Source organism: Aotus nancymaae, unplaced genomic scaffold (genome assembly GCF_030222135.1).
Source record: "Aotus nancymaae isolate 86718 unplaced genomic scaffold, 86718_ANA_hifiasm-v0.15.2.pri h1tg000008l, whole genome shotgun sequence".
Lineage (NCBI taxonomy): Eukaryota > Metazoa > Chordata > Mammalia > Primates > Aotidae > Aotus > Aotus nancymaae.
The window spans coordinates 58,357,890-58,380,584 of record NW_026988419.1 but is presented as its reverse complement, the minus strand read 5'-3'; the positions used below and the strand labels follow the sequence as shown (position 1 = coordinate 58,380,584).

At 40.9% G+C, this 22,695-nt stretch overlaps 1 protein-coding gene and 1 pseudogene across 1 annotated transcript in view; one reads left to right on the top strand and one right to left on the bottom strand.

Annotated features, from left to right (window-relative positions):
* The first annotated feature begins 13,956 nt into the window (after positions 1-13,956).
* On the top strand, positions 13,957-17,439 carry LOC105707069 (solute carrier family 25 member 35-like; annotated as a pseudogene).
* Positions 17,440-17,879: 440 nt separating this feature from the next.
* LOC105707071 (ATP-binding cassette sub-family A member 13-like) overlaps positions 17,880-22,695 on the bottom strand; it is a 34,187-nt gene continuing 29,371 nt past the window's right edge. The window contains exon 6 of the transcript XR_010341468.1: positions 17,880-17,997. The gene's annotated coding sequence lies outside the window, so the exon portion shown is untranslated. The remainder of the gene's footprint in view (positions 17,998-22,695) is intronic.

Below are 22,695 nucleotides of genomic sequence, written 5' to 3'. Positions count from 1 at the left end.
TTGAGGTTTATTTCATTTGTGAGATCCCGTAACAGTTATATTAAATGATGGACGATTCATTTGTTTGTTTTTTAAATTTTCTAACTCACCCGTAAAAGAAGCCACCACTCAGCTGGGTACAGTGGTGTGCACCTGTAGTCCAAGCTATTGGGAGGCTAAGGCAGGAGGACCCCTTGAGGACAAAAGTTTGAGGCTGCAGTTCCTATGACCATGTCTTTGAATAGCCATTGCATTTCTGCATTCCAGCCTAGGAAACATAGCAAAACCCTGTCTCAAAACAAACAAACAAAATAAGAAAGAATCCCCTAACTCCTAACGAATGGGCAGTAAGTAGGTGGTGCATGGGATTGTGCTTTTCTTTCTTGTCACTGCTTATTAGGCCAGAAACCTGGTCTGAGAGAGGCCAGTCAACTAGTCAATCTACAGATATTGCTTATGATATTGCACTGAGACCATGGTACAGGTGGAACCAAGAGCAAGATGGAAAAGCAGAGGATAACCAGTTGGCAGAAAAAAGAATGCAGCAACAGGGCAGACAGAAAATAGTTTGTTCCAAGAACTTTATACTTACTATCTCTTCCTGGGAGATGGCAATGCTATGGATATACCTGAACAGATACAACAGACTTTCAAAGGCACCATAGATTTCCACAAACAGTGTACAGCAATTTGTCCTATGATTTACATAAGAAAATGTTCAAAGAAAACGTTAGCTACAAGGTTTTTTTTTTTTTTTTTGCTATGTGTTATCTATAATACAAAAAAAAATAAATATGATAAATCTAAGAACAATTCCTTAAGTAAGTTATGCTGTATCTATCTAATGGATTTTTTTTTTTTTAGACAGAGTCTTCCTCTGTCACTCAGGCTGGAGTGCAGTGGTGCAATCTCAGCTCACTGCAATCTCCACCTCCCAGGTTTAAGCTATTCTCATGTCTCAGCCTCTGGAGCAGCTGGCATTACAGGTACACACCACTACACCAGCTAATTTTTTGTATTTTTAGTAGAGATGGCATTTTGCTGTGTTCGTCAGGCTGGTTTCAAAAACTCCTGGCCTCAAGTGATCCGCCTGCCTCGGCCTCCCAAAGTTCTGGGATTACAGGCATGAGCCACCACGTCCAGCCCCATCTAATGGAATATTAAACTCACAATTAAAAATATTCTGTATAGGCCAGGCACAGTGGCCCATACCTGTAATTCCAGCACCTGATGTCAGGAGTTTGAGACCAGCCTGACCACTATGGTAAAACCCCATCTCTTCTAAAAATACAAAATTAGCCAGGCATGGTGGCTGCTAATTCCTGACTAGTGTCAAAGATAAGCAAAACCAACATTAGTTAAAGCAGTAAAAGTTTAGTATACCATATCAATATGGTTTGGCTGTGTCCCCACCAAAATCTCATCTCAAATTGTAATTGCCATAATCCCCACATGTCAAAGGAGGGACCTGGTGGGAGGTGATTGAATCATGGGGTCAGTTTCCCTCATGCTGTTCTTGTGATAGTGAGTTCGCACGAGATCTGATGGTTTTATAAGGGGCTCTTTCCCCTTTGCTCTCTTTCTCTCCTCCACTGCCGTGTAAGACATGCCTGCTTCCCCTTCTGCCATGATTGTTAAGTTTCCTGAGGCTTCCCCAGCCATGCAGAACTGTGAGTCAATTAAACCTCTTTCCTTTATAAATGACCCAGTCTCTGGCATTTCTTGAAAGTGGTGTGAGAATGACTATTACAAATATAAATAACTCTAGTCTCATGCTGTACTTTAAGTCTCTGGATTTATTCATCCTATATAACTTTGTACACTTGACTTGCATCTCTCCATCCCCCTCCCACCCCACCTCTAGTAAACATCTATCGTCCAATATTTAAAAATATATATTCAAAGGGAAAAGAGGCTGAAAGCAATATGTTAATAGTGTACTAGTATTATGGGTGGTGGCTTCTCCTCCTCCTCTTCCTCCTTCCTCTTCTGCTAGCATCTGTGTTTTACTGTTTTTTTCACAAGGAAAATACGTTACTTGTATAATAAAAACCATTTTCTAAAGTTAATATTAAAAATACCTGAAGGGTAAAAATCACCTATATGCAAGGAAATCAGTGAAAAAAATTCCTGACTAGTGTCAAAGATAAGCAAAACCAACATGAGTTAAAGCAGTAAAAACATTTTATTCAGGAACTACTGCAGTAGGAGAAAATGCCAAGCTTTATCCTGATTTGTGAAGAGGTGACTGGTTACATTTCAAGGGATAATGAGAGAGTAGAGAGGAGGATTGGGTAGTCTTCAAGCCAATTCAGGAAGCGAAAAATTGCAAACAGCAAGCAAGAAGGTTGGTCAATGTAAATTTGATCAGGCCATTTGTGTCTGCTCTCAGGGCATTTATTGAAGTTAGGCTTCTACCCTACTTCACAAACTGGGAGATAGAGGTCCTATCCTTTTTAATGATTGCATTTCAAAGGAATGGCTGTCAGGTCCTTACTCCTGGCTTGTAGGAAAAACACACACTTCTCAAAGAGACAGAGGAAGGATTTATAGTTGTAAGCTTCTTTTGGTAAATGCTCTAAGAAAGGGAGATCCGGAGCCTGTCTCAGGTGATGGCTGGAACAAATGATAAATTCTCCTTTTTATTTTTTGAGAGATGAGGTCTTGCTATGTTGGGCAGATTGGTTTTGAACTCCTGGCCTTAAGGGATCCTCCCACCTCAACCTCCCAAAGTACTGGGATTACCAGTGTAAGCCACCATGCCCAGTCCACAAATGATAAATTCTTTGGGCAGCTCTCAGTGTCTCCAAATAAGAACTCAAGGAGTCGGGTGGAATGGTGAGCTGGGAAGTCCCAGGGACTTGGTTTTAGGTTTCTAGAAGCCAGGCTAGAGCATGGTCAAGTCTCTTAGTGCAGAAGTTGAATGCAGTTTCTGCAGCTCTCATCAGTCCAAGATCATTCAGCAGAATTTCGTAAGTTTTTCACTGAGATTGAAAACACATCTGTTGCTTGATATTGACTGAGTTCATTCAATTGTAGGGGCAGAAAGTATGATCATTTTCCTCACACAACATAAGGGTCACTGCCGACACTCCCGTAAGAAAAGGCAGGTTAAAAAGGGAAAAGCAGCTAGGTATGGTGGCTTATGCCTGTAATCCCAGCACTTTGGGAGGCCAAGGCAGGAGGATCACTTGAGCCCAGGGGTTCAAGACCAGTCTGGGGATCATAGTGAGATCCTGTCTTTGAAAAAGAAATAAATAAAAACAAGGGAACACCATAACAGATTAATTTAATCAAAGTTTTATGTGACAAGGAAGCCTTCAGAAATGACCATGCAGACTCAGGGAAAACTTTGTATATGCTTAGATTCAATGAAGAATGGACAGATATGTAGAAATGTGATTGAACAAGAGGAAATTGTAGAGATGAAAAGGGAAAGTTTCCCCTCTGCCCTTGGAAAGTTTGCTGAAAATGAACTGACAATAGGCAGATTAATAGGAGAAAAAAAATTATGCAAATGTATTAATGTGCATAAGCATGGGGAATAACAGGAGGGTGATTACCTAATCACCTAATGACGTCCGGGCGCTCATATACCCTTCTTCATTGGGGGAGGGGAGATGAAGAAAATGTGGCAATTCTGAATGGGAGGAGATAATTTTTAGGGGGAATGAAAGGGCCCAATGCTCAGAAACTTGTTAGTCAATAATTCTCCTTGGGAATTGAATGGGACTGGAGAACTGACAGTAGTTTGGGACTAAGTTCGTCTAGGTTCTAGATGTGGTATTTAATATTTAGTTCTTTCTCTGTGATATGTTTTGATCTTCTCTGATGGTAGATGAAATTTCAGGGAGGAGATTGAATCCAGTTGTGTTTTTCTTTGGTAGGTCTGGTTTCTAGATAGATGAGGAAACTTCAGAGAACAACCTCATCCTGTCTTTAGGAAAGACAGAGGATTGAAAGACAGGGTGAGGGAAGGGCAGAAAGACCTTGAGACTGCTTCTTTGGTTTACCATGCCAAAGTGCCATATTTTGGGATGTCATTTTCTGAGCTCCAACAGAATGATCTAATAATAGTAATAGACTGAGTGCTGGGAAATTCAGCAAGGCCTGTCTGTTTAGACTCTTCTTGGTCTCTCTGTGTAGCCTTCCTTTCTCCCAGACACAAGGCAGAACCCCTTCTGGAATGAGGTCTTCATCATCAGATGCTATAGGCCAGATAATTTTTGCTCCTACACAGGAAGGTAGAGGAAGGTTAGAATAATATTTCTAGTTTCTGTGACCCACCTCTGGGAAGAATCCCATTTTCTATGGTCTGCTTTGGGGTAGAAAGGGGACAGGAGAAACAAGGGCAGGAGAAGATCAGAAAGAGACTTTGCTTCTGAGGCCTTTCTAATGTCTTCCAGTTCAAAGCACTCAGCATGTCAGAGGGCCGTACTTTGGGATATTGTTTGCTGAGCACCAACTGTCTTTTATTGGGCTATGGCTTCGATTACCTTCTTGCTAGCCTCTCAGAGTCTCTTTATGAACTCTTGAGGTTGCTGTTTGTCCCCACTTCTTGTTCCTATTCCTCAGATCACAGGTTAAACCTTTCTCCAGACTGTGAGTGACTCGAGGTCCTACTCATCTATGACTTCGATCTTTGTCTGTCCCCATGTCATAGGCAACATGACATAGTGAATGAAATAAAATCTGAAACCACGAGCTGGAAAGGTGATTTCCTAGGGAGGCGATAATGTCTTTCAGAACTCATCACTTATAAAGCAACATCTGAGATAAATATTTCTTTTCCCCAAGGTTGATCTTGTTCAAATGACCTGGGACTTAACTCTCTTTCAAAACTTGTGGGATGAATAATCAGAATGGTGTCCATGAAGAATTTCAATTTAAATATTGTTTCTAACATTTACTGGCTCTCTCAGCAAGAAGAAAAAATGTTATGTTCTTTTAATACCTGCTTTGGGTTGCTGTTACCAAGTAGGATGACTTGTTTGCCAGTTCCAGCAAATGGTAGCAGTTTCCTCATTTCAGACTACTCTGTAAGCTTATACAGGAAAAAGGGGTAAAAGAGTAAAAGCAATTACACTGAGATAGGCTTGTAAAACAGTGAATTAAAAATCCAAAACGAACAGGGGATGTAATAATTTCTCTGTTACAGGAAATTTCTTTTTGTGGGAGGCCGAGGTGGGTGGATCACCTGAGGTCAGGAGTTCAAGACCAGCCTGGCCATCATGGTGAAACCCCATCTTAAAAAAAAAAAAAAAAATTGTTTTTGTATAAAACTCATTTTTAACATGAGTTTTCAGGGTGCTAAAACTGAAATTAAATTGAGGCTATGCTTAAATACTCTCTCTCAAGACCTATTTTAAAACATAAAGTGAAGTTGACTAAATTAACCTTTTTGAAATAAATAGTTCTGACTTTTTGCTGGGGAATGGGAAAGTTAGCTATTGTCAAACAAATTCATTTTCTCACAAAACGTACAATTATAATTCTTTAAAATCTGAACAAAGAAGATAAAGGCAACTTAGTTTCATAATCATAAAAATATAATGTTTAAGGTGGCCTCAGATTGATTTTTAAGGCAAATGTACTATTTTCATCTGCTCCTTGGATGTATTTATTTCTTGGGTGTCACCTATTTGTTGATTTTGTGTCATTAAATTTAAAATCCAGCTTCATGAACCCGGGGTGGTGACAAATCTGTGCTGCTTATGGCTCTTCAAAGCTTGTCTAACCTTGTATGTACACTTTAAAATTTTTGGATTTACTTTTACTGTTTAAAAATGCCTTTACTAATTATATAATACCATGAATAAAAATAATATATCCTCTGAAAGGCCTAAAATGATACTGCAAGGCAGAGATACACAAGAACACTATAACCAACACCAGCAATCTGAAAAGTATTTTTATAACAATCTTTTTGTATTGGGAGGGGAGATGGGATGAGCAGAAGGGAGAATGGGTGAGTAGGGTGGGTCTTTCAATGAATGGTATTAATAAATTCTGACATCTAGCCTCAACCAGGCCTTGAATTAGCTTCTTTAATGCCAACTTAATGTTGTGGTTTTTTTTTTTTCTTTGAGACGGAGTTTCACTCTTGTTACCCAGGCTGGAGTGCAATGGTGCGATCTCGGCTCACCTCAACCTCCGCCTCCTGGGTTCAGGCAATTCTCCTGCCTCAGCCTCAGGAGTAGCTGGGATTACAGGCACGCACCACCATGCCCAGCTAATTTTTTGTATTTTTAATAGAGACAGGGTTTCACCATGTTGACCAGGATGGTCTCGATCTCTTGACCTTGTGATCCACCCGCGTTGGCCTCCCAAAGTGCTGGGATTACAGGTGTGAGCCACCGCACCCGGCCCGTAGTGTGTGGGGGTTGTATCTGACTTGTATATATGGGGCTGGGGCTGTCTCTCCATTTCGTTTGTAAACTCCTTTCAGGCAAGATCTGAATCTCATATTTTTCTGCCCTGCTCAGTGTGTAGAAAAATAAGAAAATATTGAATAAATAGTTGATTGATTGAGCCCTCTTCATCTAGCAAAACTGCTTCAATCACATAAGTAGTTAAAGGTCTTAATTTTTTATATGCAGACCTCCAGAGGAAATCTAATAATGTCCCTCATCACTTGAATCCTAGGCTTCACGATAATCACTGTCAAGGAGTTCCTCCTAAAAAATAACCCAGCTTTATAGAATAGCCCCAAAATGTCATAAATATGCACATAATTTGTACTAGCCCTTTTCTTTGTAAGTACTTTGAAGATAATAAAACAGGTTGGAAATAAAATCGGTACTTTTAAAATTTGAAATGTTTAAATAGCTACTTAGCTATTATTTTTACTCTACCTCATTCCATAAAGGATCCAAGGTCACTTACAATAAAACACATATTTCAATATTTTAAAAAATAAAGATGATGTGAGAAAGCTGAAGTAGAAAATAAGATAAAGTTCAGGGTAATGTTAATATCCAAGGCTTGTAAATTGCTGGTGAGAGGCCTGAAATTTGGCTCTGAGCATTCCAATAAATTAGTAATAACTGCTTTTCTAGAAGGCAGTAGAGTGGTCCAAGTTTCCTAGTCATCAGAGTCTACTGCACCTGAGGTGGTAAGTCTAAGTCAATCACAGTAATCCTACCTCTTGTTAGTAAGTGGTTTAAGAATCTGTACATGACTGAATTCTGATAAAGCAGACACAGGAGAAAGACTGGGGTTGGGAGGAGAGAGTTCCAGGAAAAATCTCCTCATCCTTAAATGAGAGACAAGAAAGATTCAGTTCCTTTCTTCCTCTGGTTGGTGGTGTGTTTAGATACCATGCTTGGAACTGATGAACTGTCTTGCTATCAGCCTGAGAAGGAAGCCAAGACATGAAAGAGGGCAGAGCCAACAGAATCCCTGCCAAGAGAAACTGGTGCCCTGACAAGGTGCCCTGGGAGCTACATGACCTCTGCACCTCTGTGTGTTATGACATTTTCTTTAAGACAATTTGAGTTGAGATTTTCTGTTACTTGCAGCCAAATGCATCCAAAATGATGTAAAAGTAGCATTTAAGAACAAGGGTTTGAAATAGACCTGATTCTGCCATCTAACTTGTTGTGTGTAAACTTGAGAAAGAATTGAAATCTTTAAAGATGAGTTCTTTTGTCCACAATCAGGGTAGATAATGGCTATGATACAGGGTTGATATAAACATGTAATAGAGAAAAAAGCATGTAAAATGTTTAGCGTACCTGATGCATAGTAAGTGCTTGATAAAGAGATGATTTTAACACTGAGGAGAAACACAGATAATTAATACACAATTGTCTGGCTCTTTGAAATGGCAATGAAGCTTTCTGAGGCTGTAATTCAGGCTCTTAACCTGTTTTTAGTGACCATGGAAGACAACTGACCACTTCTTGCTATAAAATAAGCCATTACATGTTGAAAGGTTATTATAATGGGCCTTATTTGTTAATCTTAACTTCATATCTAAAACCAAAATTATGAACTAGTTGGCCTTTGCTCAATTAACTTATGGTCCAACTGAAGGGATGCAGTAGTGTGACAAGGGTAGGTATCCAAGGTTTGTAATAGCATCTCCATTAAGTGTCCAAACAAGCAATCACCAGGATGGTTCTTTACTGTGTCAGCTCTTCTTGGGAGATTCAGTATCCTTGTTTCAGCAGATGTGCTCCGATTCGGGTCTGGTGGTTGCTACCACTGCCAGCAGCCTTTGGCATCAAGTTTCCTTTCCTCTTGAGATCAGGCATAACCAAATTTTTAGTCAGTCCCCAAAGAGACTATGGCAATCATGCTTTGGTTCATTCAACAAACCAGTGATGATTTCTCACTAGACTCTCTCCAGCCAGTCAATGATCTCCCAGCATTAGGTCCTGACTAATCAGCTGAAAAAGGCTCTCAGTGTAATGCTGTATGATTAAGCCGGCTGTCAGACCACCCAGCATTGCATTAGCAGCAAGGGTGAGGTAAAGAGAGTGAGGAAGGGAGGATGCAGGGGCTGAAGGGAAAGTGTAGTTGTTTATAGACCTGTTTTTTTTTTTAATTATTTTACTTTAAGTTCTGGGGTACATGTGTAGAATGTGCAAGTTTGTTACATAGGGATACACATGCCATGGTGGTTTGCTGCACCCATCAACTAGTCATCTACATTAGGTATTTCTCCTAATGCTATCCCTTGCCTACTCCCCTACCACCTGACAGGCCCCACTGTGTGATGTTCCCCTCTCTGTGTCCATGTGCTCTCATTGTTCAACTCCCACTTATGAGTGAGAACATGCAGTGTGTGATTTTCTGTTCTTGTGTTAGTTTGCTGAGAATGATGATTTCCAGCTTCATCTATGTCCTTGCAAATGACATGAACTCATCTGTTTTATGGCTGCATAGTATTCCATGGCATATATGTGCCACATTTTCTTAATCCAGTCTATCATTGATGGGCCTTTGGGTTGGTTCCAAGTCTTTGTTATCGTGAACAGTGCCACAATAAACATACATGTGCATGTGTATTTATAGTAGAATGATTTATAATTCTTTGGGTATATACCCAGTAATGGGATTGCTGGGTCAAATGGTGTTTCTAGTTCTAGATCCTTGAGGAATCGCCACACTGTCTTCCACAATGGTTGAACTAATTTACATTCCCACCAACAGTATAAAAGTGTTCCTATTTCTCTCCATCCTCTCCAGCATCTGTTGTTTCCTGACTTTTTAATGATGGCCATTCTAACTGGCAAATCAATGTGGTTTTGTTTTGCATTTCTCTAATGACCAGTGACGATGAGCTTTTTTTCATGTTTGTTGACTTCAAAAATGTCTTCTTTTGAGAAGTGTCTATTCATATCCTTTGCCCACTTTTTGATGGAGTTGTTTGTTCTTTTTTCTTGTAAATTTAAGTTCTTTGTAGATTCTGGATTTTAGCCCTTTGTCAGATGGGTAGATTGCAAAAATTTTCTCCCATTCTGTAGGTTGCCTGTTCACTCTGATGATAGTTTCTTTTGCTGTGCAGAAGCTGTTTAATTTAATTAGATCCCATTTGCTTATTTTGGCTTTTGTTGCCATTGCTTTTGGTGTTTTAGTCATGAAGTCTTTGCCCATGCCTGTGTCCTGAATGGTATTGCCTAGGTTTTCTTCTAGGGTTTTTAATAGTTTTAGATTATAGATCTGTTTTTTACCTTTCTCCAAGAAGCAGTAAAAAATGGCTAATTTAATTATGTTTCTTGGGGCCTGGCACGGCAGCTCATGCCTGTAACCCCAGCACTTTGCGAGGCCAAGGCACGTGGATCACTTGAGTACAGGAGTTCAAGATCAACCTGGTCAACATGGTGAAATCCCATTGCTATTAAAAATACAAAAATTATCCACCTGTAGGGAGGCTGAGACAGGAGTATGGCTTGAGCCCAGGGGGCAGAGTTTGCAGTGAGTTGATATTGGGCCACTGCATTCTAGCCTGGGCAACAGAGTAAGCTTTTGTCTCAAAAAAAAAACCTTCCTGGGGACAAGAATTGTGTCTTCCTCAGTATCACTCATTGGCTAAAAGTGTTGATCATACGATAGTCCCCTCTTACCTGAGGTTCCACTTTTTGCAGTTTTGGTTATCTGCAGTCAACTTTGGTCCAAAAATATTAATTGGAAAATTGCAGAAATAAACAATTCATAAGCTTTAAATAGTGAACCATTCTGCGTAGCATAATGAAATCACGTGCCGTATCACTTGGTCCTGCCTGGAACATGAATCATTCCTTTGTCCAGCAAATCCACACTGTAGATACCACCCACACACACTAGTCACTTAGTAGCTGTCTCAGCTATCATCTTATGTCATCATAACAAGGGTGAGTACAGTACAAAAAGGTATTTTGAGAGAGAGAAATCACATTCACATAACATATTACAGTATACTCTTAAAATTTTTCTATAGTTATAGAAACTATAGTTATAGTTTTTATTAGTTATTGTTAATCTACTGTACCTAATTTATCAGTTAAACTTTATCGTAGGTATGTATATACATATAAGAAAAAACATAGTACAGTGTATATAGGATTAGGACCCGGTACTATCTGCAGTTTTAGGCATCCACTGGGGGTCTCAGAACATATCCCCAAGGGGAAAAGGAGGACTCCTGTAGTTAGTTGTTTGTGGTGGTCTTGTACATTTTATTTTTTTTAATTTATTTAGAGATGGAATCTTGTCACCCAAGCTGGAGCACAGTGGCGCAATCTCAGCTCACTGCAACCTCTGCCTCCTGGGTTCAAGCAATTCTTGTGCCTCAGCCTCCCAAGTAGCTGGGATTATAGGTGTGTGCTGCCACACCTGGCTAATTTTTGTATTTTTAGTAGAGACGGGGTTTCACTATGTTGGCCTGGCTGGTCTCCAACTCCTGATCTCAGGTGATCTGCCCACCTGGACCTCCCAAAGTTCTGGGATTACAGGTATGAGCCATCACGCCCAACATCTTGTACATTTTAAAACAAAATTTAAATGTCAATATCTGCCTTAAATGGTTTTGTCTTGCTGTAACAAAATACCAAGGATTGGATAATTTATAAAGAAAAATTTATTTCTCACAGTTCTGGAGGCCGAGAAGTTCAATATCAAGGTGCTGGCATCTGACAAGGTCCCTTTTGCTATGTCATAGTATGATGAAAGACACAGACAGAGAACTCAATAGAGCAAGAAGAGACTAAACTCATTTTTATAACAAGCCCACTCTCAATAACCAACCCACTCCTGAGATAACATTAGCCTATGTGTGAGGGCACTGCCCTTGTAACCTTCCTCCCCTCCCCTCCCCTCCCCTCCCTCTCCCCTCTCCCCCCTCCCCTCCCTCTCCCCTCCCCCCTCCCCCCTCCCCCCTCCCCCCTCCCCCCTCCCCCCTCCCCCTCCCCCTCCCCCTCCCCCTCCCCCCTCTCCCCTCCCCCCTCTCCCCTCTCCCCTCTCCCCTCTCCTTAGTTTGGACAGAATCTTGCTGTTACCCAGGATGGAGTGCAGTAACTTTTGTATTTTTAGTACAGATGGGATTTCACCATGTTCGCCAGGCTGGTCTTGAATTCCTGACCTCAGGTGATCCGCCCACCACAGCCTCCCAAAGTGCTGGGATTACAGGCATGAGCCACTGCTCCCTGCCCCTAATTTCTTCTTATTAGACCCTACCTCCCAACACTGTTTCAGTGGGGATTATGTTTCTAACACATGATCTTTGGGGTACACATTTGAGCCACAGCAATATCATTAATATTTTTTTTAAGTGAGAGGCAAAACAGGGTAATTTACTTTTGTTTGTTTGTTTGTTTTTGTTAGTGTCTTGCTCTGTCACCCAGTCTGCAGTGCGGTGGTGCCACCTTAACTCAGTGCCACCTCTGTCTCCCGGGTTCAAGCAATTCTCCTGCCTCAGTCTCCCGAATAGCTGGGATTACAGGCGTATGCCACCACGGCTGGCTATTTTTTGTATTTTTAGTAGAGACGGGGTTTCACCATATTGGTTAGGCTGGTCTGAAACTCCTGACCTCAGAAGATCCACCCACCTCATCCTCCTAAAGTGCTGGGATTACAGGTATGAGCCACCACACTCAGCCATAACAGGGTAATTCACTTTATAAAAAAGTGACTAATAATATCTTCTTTATTGTTTTGTTGCTGTTGTTTAATACTGTTAATTTAGGGGGGGAAAGAGAGAAAGAGACAGCATCTCTCTCCCAATCCCCCACCAATACCACCAAAAAATTAAAGGGGCACATGGGTGCCTACAGAATAAACTCATAGCACTAAACCCTAGAGAATGTTCCTATAGCCATGTCGAGTACAGAGCAAGTGGCCACCCCAGCAGAGTCACCCACTTTTGCATGGACCATGCTACTGTGGCAAGGAGAATCAGGAGTGCTAACCGCAATTAACTGAAGAGCAGAGGCCCTTCTCCAATTTTACAATCCCAAGAGAAGGGAGGGGTTTCAAAAATTACTAAAATTGGATTCCCTCAATTTTTAGATATTAGTGACAGAGCCAGATTTAATTCTACTTAGAAAAATATACTGTATGACATTTCTGGCACTATGGAACAGTTTATTCCTGTTGTATTTGTAATTTTTAAAAAATTATGCAAATCAAAAATACAGAAGGAAAATGAAAATAAAATCACGTATAACCCACCCCTCAGAGATCACCGCTCAATATTTTGGCGACTAATTTTCCTGAACACACACAAACACACATACACACATATATTCATATACATAGGATCATTCTCTGTAAACACTTGTGTAAACTGGGCTTTTTTTTTTTTTTGACATGGTGTAACATTGCATGTACATTTGCATATCAACAAATACATTTCTGCAATTATATTTTTGCAACATCATTTCTAAATGCTATATCATACTCTATTATATAGAAACTATATGTTCTATATTATAAGTAATATACACAACCACATCATTAGTGTGAGATTCTGAGGCGTTTCTAAGTTTTTGTTGTTATAATTAAAAGCACAATGATAACTGTAGCTAAATTCCTTTAAACCTTCTTATTAAACTCATAATTTCCTTAGTGTAATTTCTGAAACATGGACTTACTGGTTAAAAGTATTTATAAAAAAGGCATACAGAGTGGTATAATGGACACTGGAGACTCAGGAGGTGGGTGCATAGGAGGGGGTGAGGGATAAAAAACTACATATTAGATACCATGTACACTATTCGGGTGACAGTACACTAAAAGCTCAGCTTCACCGTTATACAACTTGTTCATGTAACTGAAAATCACTTGTATCCCCAAAATTACTGAAATAAAAAATATATATATATAATTTTAAAAATAAATAATTGAAATACAAAGTATTTGTACAACATTATTTTAAATATATATTGAAAATTGCAACAGGTCCATTTAAATATTTGTATAATGTTTTCTACTTATAGAAAATTCATTTGGCCTTTTAAATAATCATACCAAAATTTTCAGTTTATTTCTGTATACCTAACAGCATCATAACAAGGTTATTACATTATGAGGGTAATGAACTTACCATTCTGAAATTGTAATAGGTTTTATTTTTACTCAAAGTTAAAATTCTTCCATTATTTACTAGCTTCATGCTTGCTTGAATTTCTTCCACATTTGGAATACCAATAATTGGGTTTTATAGCCCAATCTTTTGGTCTCTTAATATAGGTAAATCTCTTGTAGTTCTATTTATCTTTTGATTAACTTGATCATATTGCATAGAACAGTAAGCTGCTATTATTTAAGTGAATTCAAAGAAGGCAATGCTAGGCCTTTTTGATTTGCAAATTTACTTGAAAGGCCATGTCCATATAGCAGTTAAATGCTCAGTCTTTTGATATTAGCACAGCATGAAAAGCAAGTTTTTATATTTTGGTGGCATACATTTACTTTAAAAACATGTATATATATATATATATTTGCATTTCCTATCTTGATATGCTTTATTGCTTATAGACATGAAATAAATAATTTAACTACCAAGCCAAATATTGAAAATGTGTTTTGTTATTGCTTCTTAACTGCATAAAAGACGATAGTTATTAATAGATGCTTCCTTTCCTGCTATCTCAACCTTAGCAAACAAGAGTACAATTTAGCACTTTTCCTTGATACTTAACTGTCCAAAGGCCAAGAAAATGTTGATGGTTAGGCAAGGGAGAGAGTATTTCTACTTTACATTTTAGCCTATGTTTACAGCATAAACTACTTCACTCACGAAACTGAGAAAAAGGTAGAAAAATACTACCATTTTAGAGACAACTGTTATGATATGCATGAGTTTCCCTAAGTAAATCTAATGTAAATAAAGAAGATGGATTAAAAGATAATATACTAATTCAAACTACTGGAAGCACTGTGGACATGAGATTCGGCAGGTCATTTTTATAGGAAAATCTGATATTTAGAAATATAACAGATTGCACAGTGGTATTATGACTTTAATCATCTGAACGAAGTGATGAGCTAATTTTAATGACTCACTACTACACTTCCAACACCTTTAGGGATCAATTTCACCAAAAGTGAACCAAGTCAGTACCACATGGTCTGCTCTCAAGCAGTGACCTCTCTGATTCAAATGCAAAATGCTATTGCAGATGAAATTCACTGGTACAAAATGTTCAATAGAAAGATTACATTTCCAGTGGGGCAGAAGGATATTTGCCAGCATCTCATTAAGACTTCGATACAAAGTCTTGGATTTCAATCAGCATTGAGATAGAATGACAATAATCCAGTAGCAAGAATGTAGCTAGGCCTTTGTTTCTGTAAGCATTATGCATTTTTCCCACGTACAATAAAATCTTGAAAAAATTTCCAAGAGAATAGCTGCGGAAAGAAATAACCTTGTAGTCATTATAATGTCAGCCACAGAACGTGGTCTGTGAAGGCTCTGAGTCCTGATAACTTTGCCTCTCACTCAGGGAGGAGAAGGTGACATCATTTACATTTAGCCCAACACGTGAAAAAGGCTGAAATTCTCTGCACTGTAAATGTGGCATAAATTCTTCCACCTCTGCAACCCCACCTCCCATCATTAATATAGTCCAGCCATTTTATCACCAGCATTTTATCCTTTTCCCCTAGAAGTAATTTACTGACTTAATGGAAATGTGAGAGATTTGCTTTAACAGATTTTATGAATTTAAGCAAAAGGTCCTGCTGAACATTTCTCTCTAGAGAAAGGTTATTCTTTGGCCGGGAGGCATTTGTAATAGTTCAGTAATCAAAAAAGATTTGCCTTGGACTTGCTAATTTTCTCAGTCTCTTAAGTAACAAAAGGGTCTAAACTCTGCCTCTCAATTTAAAGTGAGCCCCATAAAAGCTTCCAGCTTAGCAAGAAATCTAAGAATCCACAGTGCGAGCTTTTACCATTTCAATTTGTGCAAGTGTAATATTATTATGGACTAATTTCTACTAGAAGGTAGTTGTGGCTTTTCATGGAATTTAGTTCTTTATCTGAGATGTGGAATGGTAATGGAACACACAGAAGAGGACAAAGTACTGCAGAAATAGTTTGTTTTTTCTGAAGGATCAGAATCTGGGAACATTGCAAATTCGTAAGAAAGCCTCTTTCCTATGAAACTTTTGGTTAAATGCTGCCAAATAAAAATTGGCAAAATCCGGATTGGATTTTGATTGGCGTGGGAAATTCAACTGTACTCTTCTTAATTTTTTTTTCTTTTCTTTTTTTTTTTTTTGGAGGGGAGGAATGAGAAAATAACTTTATTTGATTGTGAGGAGTGGGCCGACGTCCAGCCTCAGAACTACTGGAACTGCTTCTTGGTGCCGGCGGCCTTGGTGACCTCAAGCATGTTGAAGCGCACAGTCTTGCTCAGGGGCCGGCACTCGCCCACTGTCACGATGTCACCGATCTGGACGTCACTGAAGCGGGGGACAGGTGCACGGACATGTTCTTGTGGCACTTCTCGAAGCAGTTGTACTTGCGGATGTAGTGCAGGTAGTCTCGGCGGATGACAGTGGTCCTCTGCGTCTTCATCTACAACTATCCCACCATGGACTTCTTTATGAGTGGCCTGGCAGCCTGCGGCGCCTGTGTATTCACCAATCTCCTTGAGGTGGTGAAGACCAGGATGCAGTTGCAGGGAGAACTGAAGGCCCCTGGCACATACCAGCGGCACTACCGAAATGTATTCCATGCCTTCATCACCATCGGCAAGGTGGATGGCCTGGCCTCCCTGCAGAAAGGCCTGGCCCCTGCCCTCATATACCAGTTCCTGATGAATGGCATCCAACTGGGCACCTATGGGCTGGCTGAGGCTGGGGGCTACCTACACACAGCTGAAGGCACCCACAGTCCTGCCCGAAGCGCAGCAGCTGGGGCCATGGCTGGGGTCATGGGAGACTACTTGGGGAGCCCCATCTACATGGGGAAGACACATCTGCAGGCACAGGCAGCCTCAGAAATTGCTGTAGGGCACCAGTATAAGCATCAGGGCATGTTTCAAGCGCTAACCGAGATTGGCCAGAAACATGGTCTGGTGGGGTTGTGGCGTGGGGCTCTGGGCAGCCTGCCCCGAGTTATCATCGGTTCCTCCACCCAGCTGTGCACCTTCTCATCCACCAAGGACCTCCTGAGCCAGTGGGAGATCTTTCCTCCCCAGAGCTGGAAATTGGCTCTGGTGGCTGCCATGGTGCGTGGCATTGCAGTGGTTTTGGCTGTGGCACCCTTTGATGTGGCCTGCACAAGGCTCTACAACCAGCCCACAAATAAATGCACAAGGCAAGGGCCTCATGTACCGGGGGATACTGGATGCTCTGCTGCAGACAGCTCGGACCGAGGGCATTTTTGGCATGTACAAGGGTATAGGTGCCTCCTACTTCCGCCTTGGCCCCCACACCATCCTCTCCCTCTTCTTCTGGGACCAGCTGCGCTCCGTCTACTACACATACGCTAAATAACAGCCTCTCTCCCACACTCCACCACATCAGCACTCTTTGGCCACTTGTGCCTCCACCACTATGTCCTGGTAACTACTGGTTAGGTGACCTTTCATCCATCCATGGGGGACAGCCAACCCCACTCCCCATCTGTTCTCAGGGTTCAATCACAAGAGATGAGTTTCCCTCCTTTCCTTGGGTGTTGCTTTAAACCTTCCCTACCCATGCCCTGTACACTTCACACCCCTCTCTCAGGACTGAGCCAGTCATTCCAAAGTGTATTTTCTCCCTCTCTCTACTGCCACCCTTGAGTCCCTCCTGCTCCCATGCACAGCTTTAAACTCCTCCCTCCAAAACCAAAGGGAATTGAGGGGACCCAGGCGTCCTGTTAGAGTCAAAGGCACAGAGATTATCTTGATTATAAAGCAAGTTTATTCTGGGGGAAAAAAAAAAAAAAACCACAATGTGATACCCTCTGACACCAATCAGAATGGCTGCTATTATTAAAAAGTAAAAAAATAGGCCAGGCTAAGTGGCTCAAACCTGTAATCCTAGGAGGCGCGGCGGCGGCGGGGGCCGGCCCGGGAGCGGGGGCGGCCCGGGTGGCGGGCGGCCCAGGTGGTGGCACCGTCCCCTGCCTGGTCTCCTCAGCGCAGCCGGCCGCTGACCCGCTGGTCCAGGGCAACGGCCGAGGCTACTGGGGCGGAGCGGTGGGCCGGGCGTCTGCGAAGGTGGCGGAGGCTGGAGTGGGCGCGGAAGCGACCGCCATGGCGTTCTAAAACCTAGCCAGTCAAACCACAAACATTTAGTATCTGACAGTTTTTGCATCTTAGGAGTCTAGACACAGCCCAGCGCGAGCCACGCCCCTCCCCCTCAGGAGGCCACGCCCCAGGAGTCCACGCCCCTCCCCCCGCAGGACGCCACGCCCCTCCGCCTCAGGAGGCCACTGCCTTTGTGAGGCTTCTGCCTTTGTGAGGCCACTGCCTTTGTGGACAGCTGGGGGTAGAGGCTGCAGTCCGCCCTGAGGCCCTGGCTGTTCCTGGTTGGGTCCAGACAGAGGGGCAACCACGTGCGAGAGAAGGAGAGCGGAGGAGCTCGAAAGGACTCCTATAGGAGAAAGCCTTGAATTCAGTGAGTTCACAAATGAAGCCCAGATCTTTTCTGGAAGGGAAATAATCAATAACAATAAGTCAAGGAGTATACTGAATATTTCAGATATTGACACTGGGGGTAGAGGCTACAGTCCGTCGTGAGGCCCTGGCTGTTCCTGGTTGGGTCCAGACAGAGGGGCAACTGCGTGCGAGAGAAGGAGAGCAGAGGGGCCCTTACGAAGCACACACACAGCGGCGCAGAGACATGAGTGGCCGCAAGCCAGATGGTGTTTTGCTCTGGCGGCCGCAGGAATGGTGGGGAGCAAGGGCAGGGATCGCCACTCAAGCAAGGGTTGCGAGGCTACCAACTGTCCCGCTTCAGGAGGCCGCCCTCTTGTGGCACCCGGGGGGGGGGGTGGCGGTGACTCGGACTGTACCGGCCGCAACTGGCAGGTGCGGATGCCAGGGGAACTGGTGACCCGGGAAGCGGGAGGACTTCAGGAGGCCCTGAACCCTGCCTGACGGTGTGATTCTTCTGTGTCTTTGGTTGGAGTGGAAGTATTGATCTACTTATTTTATAAGTCATACTCCCCTGTTTCTTTATACCTAGTGTTCTTTTATTGGATGCCAGACATAAATTTTACTTTGTATACTGAATATTTTTATGTTCTTATAAATATTATTTAGAATTTTTGGATGTAGATAATTTATTTGGAAATAATTTGATTATACAGGTCTTGCCTTTTATGATTTGCTGGTGGGGCCAGAGCCATGTTTAATCTGGGGCTAGTTGTTCCCTGCTACTGAGTTAAAACCCATCTTAGTTCTCTACTCAAAACCTTATGACTTACGAAGTTTTTCCAGTGTAGCTTTACAGTGAAATATTTCTAGTGGGAATAGGCATATGTTTTACACCTAGGTAAAGGTTCCAGTGACTGTTTTCCCCAGTCCTTTAGGAAGGTCTTTACTGTAGTCTTGGGTAGTTGTTTTACATGTGCTAATCTATTTCTTGCTAAAAGTTTCGCTCTTGTTACCCAGGCTGGAGTGCAGTGGCGCGATCTCGGCTCACCGCAACCTCTGCCTCCTGGGTTCAGGCAATTCTCCTGCCTCAGCCTCCTGAGTAGCTGGGATTACAGGCACACACCACCATGCCCAGGTAATTTTTTGTATTTTTAGTAGAGACGGGACTTCATCATGTTGACCAGGATGGTCTCGATCTCTTGACCTCGTGATCCACACGCCTCAGCCTCCCAAAGTGCTGGGATTACAGGCGTGAGCCACCGCGCCCGGCTCTGGATTTTTTTTTTTCTATATGCATTTATCTTTTTTCTAGTACATTCAACAGTAGCCCAGATATTCACAAAGGGTAATCACATTTTATGTACTATATTATGTTTATGTCTGGTAGACCTGAGTGATATTTGGGTGAGCCCTCAGGCATCTTCCAATTGAAGATGATTGAGAAATTACTTTACCTCACCAGGGCAGCCATGGATACGCTACTCTATCTGTTCAGAAACTGGATTAGTCCTCTGATGATGTGTAGAAAGGCAAATTCCTTGTGTATTAAATGTATTCTTTGTGTTTGATCACAAGGGAAATTTACCCTTTGTTCTTCTCTCATTTTTGTAACATTGCAAGTCAAGACAGGACTGATAATCCATTTTTAATATATTGTGACATTTTAAATAAATTGTTTTACATTTCTAATGACAAGTTAATATTAACCAATACATTTTCTTTAATATTGTAGAAAACACCTTCTGAAGAAAAAAATGGCTTATCATTTACAAAAAATGCAAGATACTGGCTTTAAAGGAAAAGATATGGGAAAACATACATGTAAGTACAAAGGTAAAGATGGAACACATGGTGAATGTGAGAGCATTAAAAGATGAAGTAGCTAAGTAGGAAATGCTTATCTACTTAAATATCCTTTTGTAATCCTCTGTGTATTTACACTTGTTACTCCTTTTGTGCCAGACACTGTTCTAGGCATTTCTGTATTACAGTTCAAGTTGAAAAGTAGGCATATATGTAACAATTGTAACAAATTATAACAATCTCATCAATTGGCTCAGGAGACAGGCTTGCCTGTACTGTAGTTCGAACCAACCCCCCTATATTTAAAATAACTACTGAAATGATACAAACTTGTATCTAAGATAACTGCTCTTATATAGCAACATGGTGTTCTATTATACTGCCAACCAGTAAGAAAGGGTGAAGGTAGAGAATTAGGGAAAAAAAGAAGGAACAAATAAATGAAGAAAGAAAAAATGAAGTAAGTTTATAAGGAGAAATGGTTTTGCTATGCCCAGTCTCTACCAGCTTCCTTTATTTATAACATTATGAAATTACAATGGGTTTTTCTCTTCTGATATTAGCTACAATTTCATGGCCAGAATGCAGAACTGTAGACTTGATTTAACTATCTTTGATTGTATATTATCTGGAAAGAAGCTGATTATTTTCCATGCAGCTTCATCATAGTATCCCATGAATCCCATTTCGAGGTCAGAGCTTTCCTGTGTCACTGCAGTAGATTACCAACTAGCCTTTGTTGACTTTTTTTTTTACCTGCCTCAGATCCATTTTGTACTGTTGCTTGTTAACGCTTAAAACTCTGTTCTGATGGTTTCTTCCTCCACCGTTAAAACTATTACCTATTAAATGAAGCTCTGACTGTTTCAGCAAGCATTTATCAGCATCTAAAGTTCAGTACTCTCCTAACTTTTAACTTTATTTTATACTACATCCTTGAAGATGGCAGCTATAATCTAGTAGTGATATGAAAAGGCTCTGGTGCCTGACTGTAGAAGTCCAATCCTGTTTTATCATTTTTGATCGATGTAATGGCTTGGGCAAATTACTTAAACTCCCTAAGCCAGTTTCATTATCTGAAAACAAAGATAATACTCCTAAATAATTCCTATAAAGAGTGTAAAAATTCTAGCATATAGTAAGAACTTAATTTATTTTGTTGTTTAGTCAAATTAGACTACTGGTCATTCCTAAAACACATGTTATCTTTCCTGCTTCTCTGCCTCTCTCTATCCAATTTTCTCAATTTAGAATGACCTGATTACTGTATCCACTTATCAGAATCCTACAGTTCTTTAAGGCCTGCCTTAAATTACACTCCAAAAAGTCATTTTTGTTAACCCTAACTGGAAGGCCCCTCTTCTATGAATCTCTGAAGTAGTATTTACCACTTTTAATTCACATATTACATACTTCCCACTGTCTCAATTTAGGATTTTCAGCTTCACTGTGGGTTTATTGACATATTAAATGCATTCTCAGCTTACAATATTTTTGACTCATAGTTGATTAAGATGTAACCTCATCCTAAGACAAAGAACATCATATACAACTTGATATGTGTATATGCTATGAAATATTCACCGGCCGGGCGCGGTGGCTCACGCCTGTAATCCCAGCACTTTAGGAGGCCGAGGCGGGTGGATCACGAGGTCAAGAGATCGAGACCATCCTGGTCAGCATGGTGAAACCCCATCTCTACTAAAAATACAAAAAATTAGCTGGGCATGGTGGCGCGTGCCTGTAATCCCAGCTACTCAGGAGGCTGAGGCAGGAGAATTGCCTGAACCCAGGAGGCGGAGGTTGCGGTGAGCCGAGATCGCGCCACTGCACTCCAGCCTGGGTAACAAGAGCGAAACTCCGTCTCAAAAAAAAAAAAGAAAGAAATATTCACCACAACCAAGCTAATTAACATATTCTTAACTTCACATAACTATTTGTGTTTGGTGGGGGAAGAACACTTAAGATCTACTTTCTTAGCAGTTTTTAATGACACAATATTGTTAACGATAGTCACATGGTTGTACATTAGATCTTCCAAACTTACTTATCTTATATAACTTCCTTGCCATAACTCCTGGTAACCACCATTCTATTCTCTATTCCTATGAGCTTGACATTTTTATATTACACAAATAAATCATGCAGTTTTTGTCTTTCTGCATTTGGCTTATTCCACTTAACATGATGTTCTCCAAGTTCTTTGATGTTGTCACAAATGGCAGGATTTCTTTTATTTGAAAGGCTAAATAGTATTCTATTGTATCTCTCTGTTTGTGTACCTGTATTTACCTATACATCTACTTAGACAGACAGATAGATCTATCTCTTGGTATATACCAGATTTTCTTTATCCCTTCATCTGTTGGCGTACATTTGTTTCCATGTGTTAGCTGTTGTGAATAATGCTGCAGTAAATATGGAGTGCTGATATCTCTTCAACATACTGATTTCATTTCCTTTGCGTATGTACCCAAATGTCAAATTGCTAGATCATAAGGTCATTGTTGAGGAAGCTTCATATTGTTTTCCATAATGTCTGTACAAATTTACATTTCTACCAATAATGTGCAAGGTTTTCTTGTTCTTCACAATCTTGTCAGCACTTGTTGTCTTCTACTTTTTTGATAGTAGGCATCCTAAGAGGTGTGAAGTGGTATTTTATTGTGGTTTTGATTGTATTTCCCTGAGATTAGTCATGTTGAGCATTCTTTCATATACTTTTTTGTTATTTGCATGCCTTTGTTTGATAAATTTATTTTGGTCTGTTCATGTATTTGCTCATTATTTGTAATGGCGTTTTTTGTTGTTGTTGTTGTTGTTTTTTAACCATTGAGTTGTTTCAGTTTCTTAGATACTTTGGATAACAACACCTTATTAGACATATGGT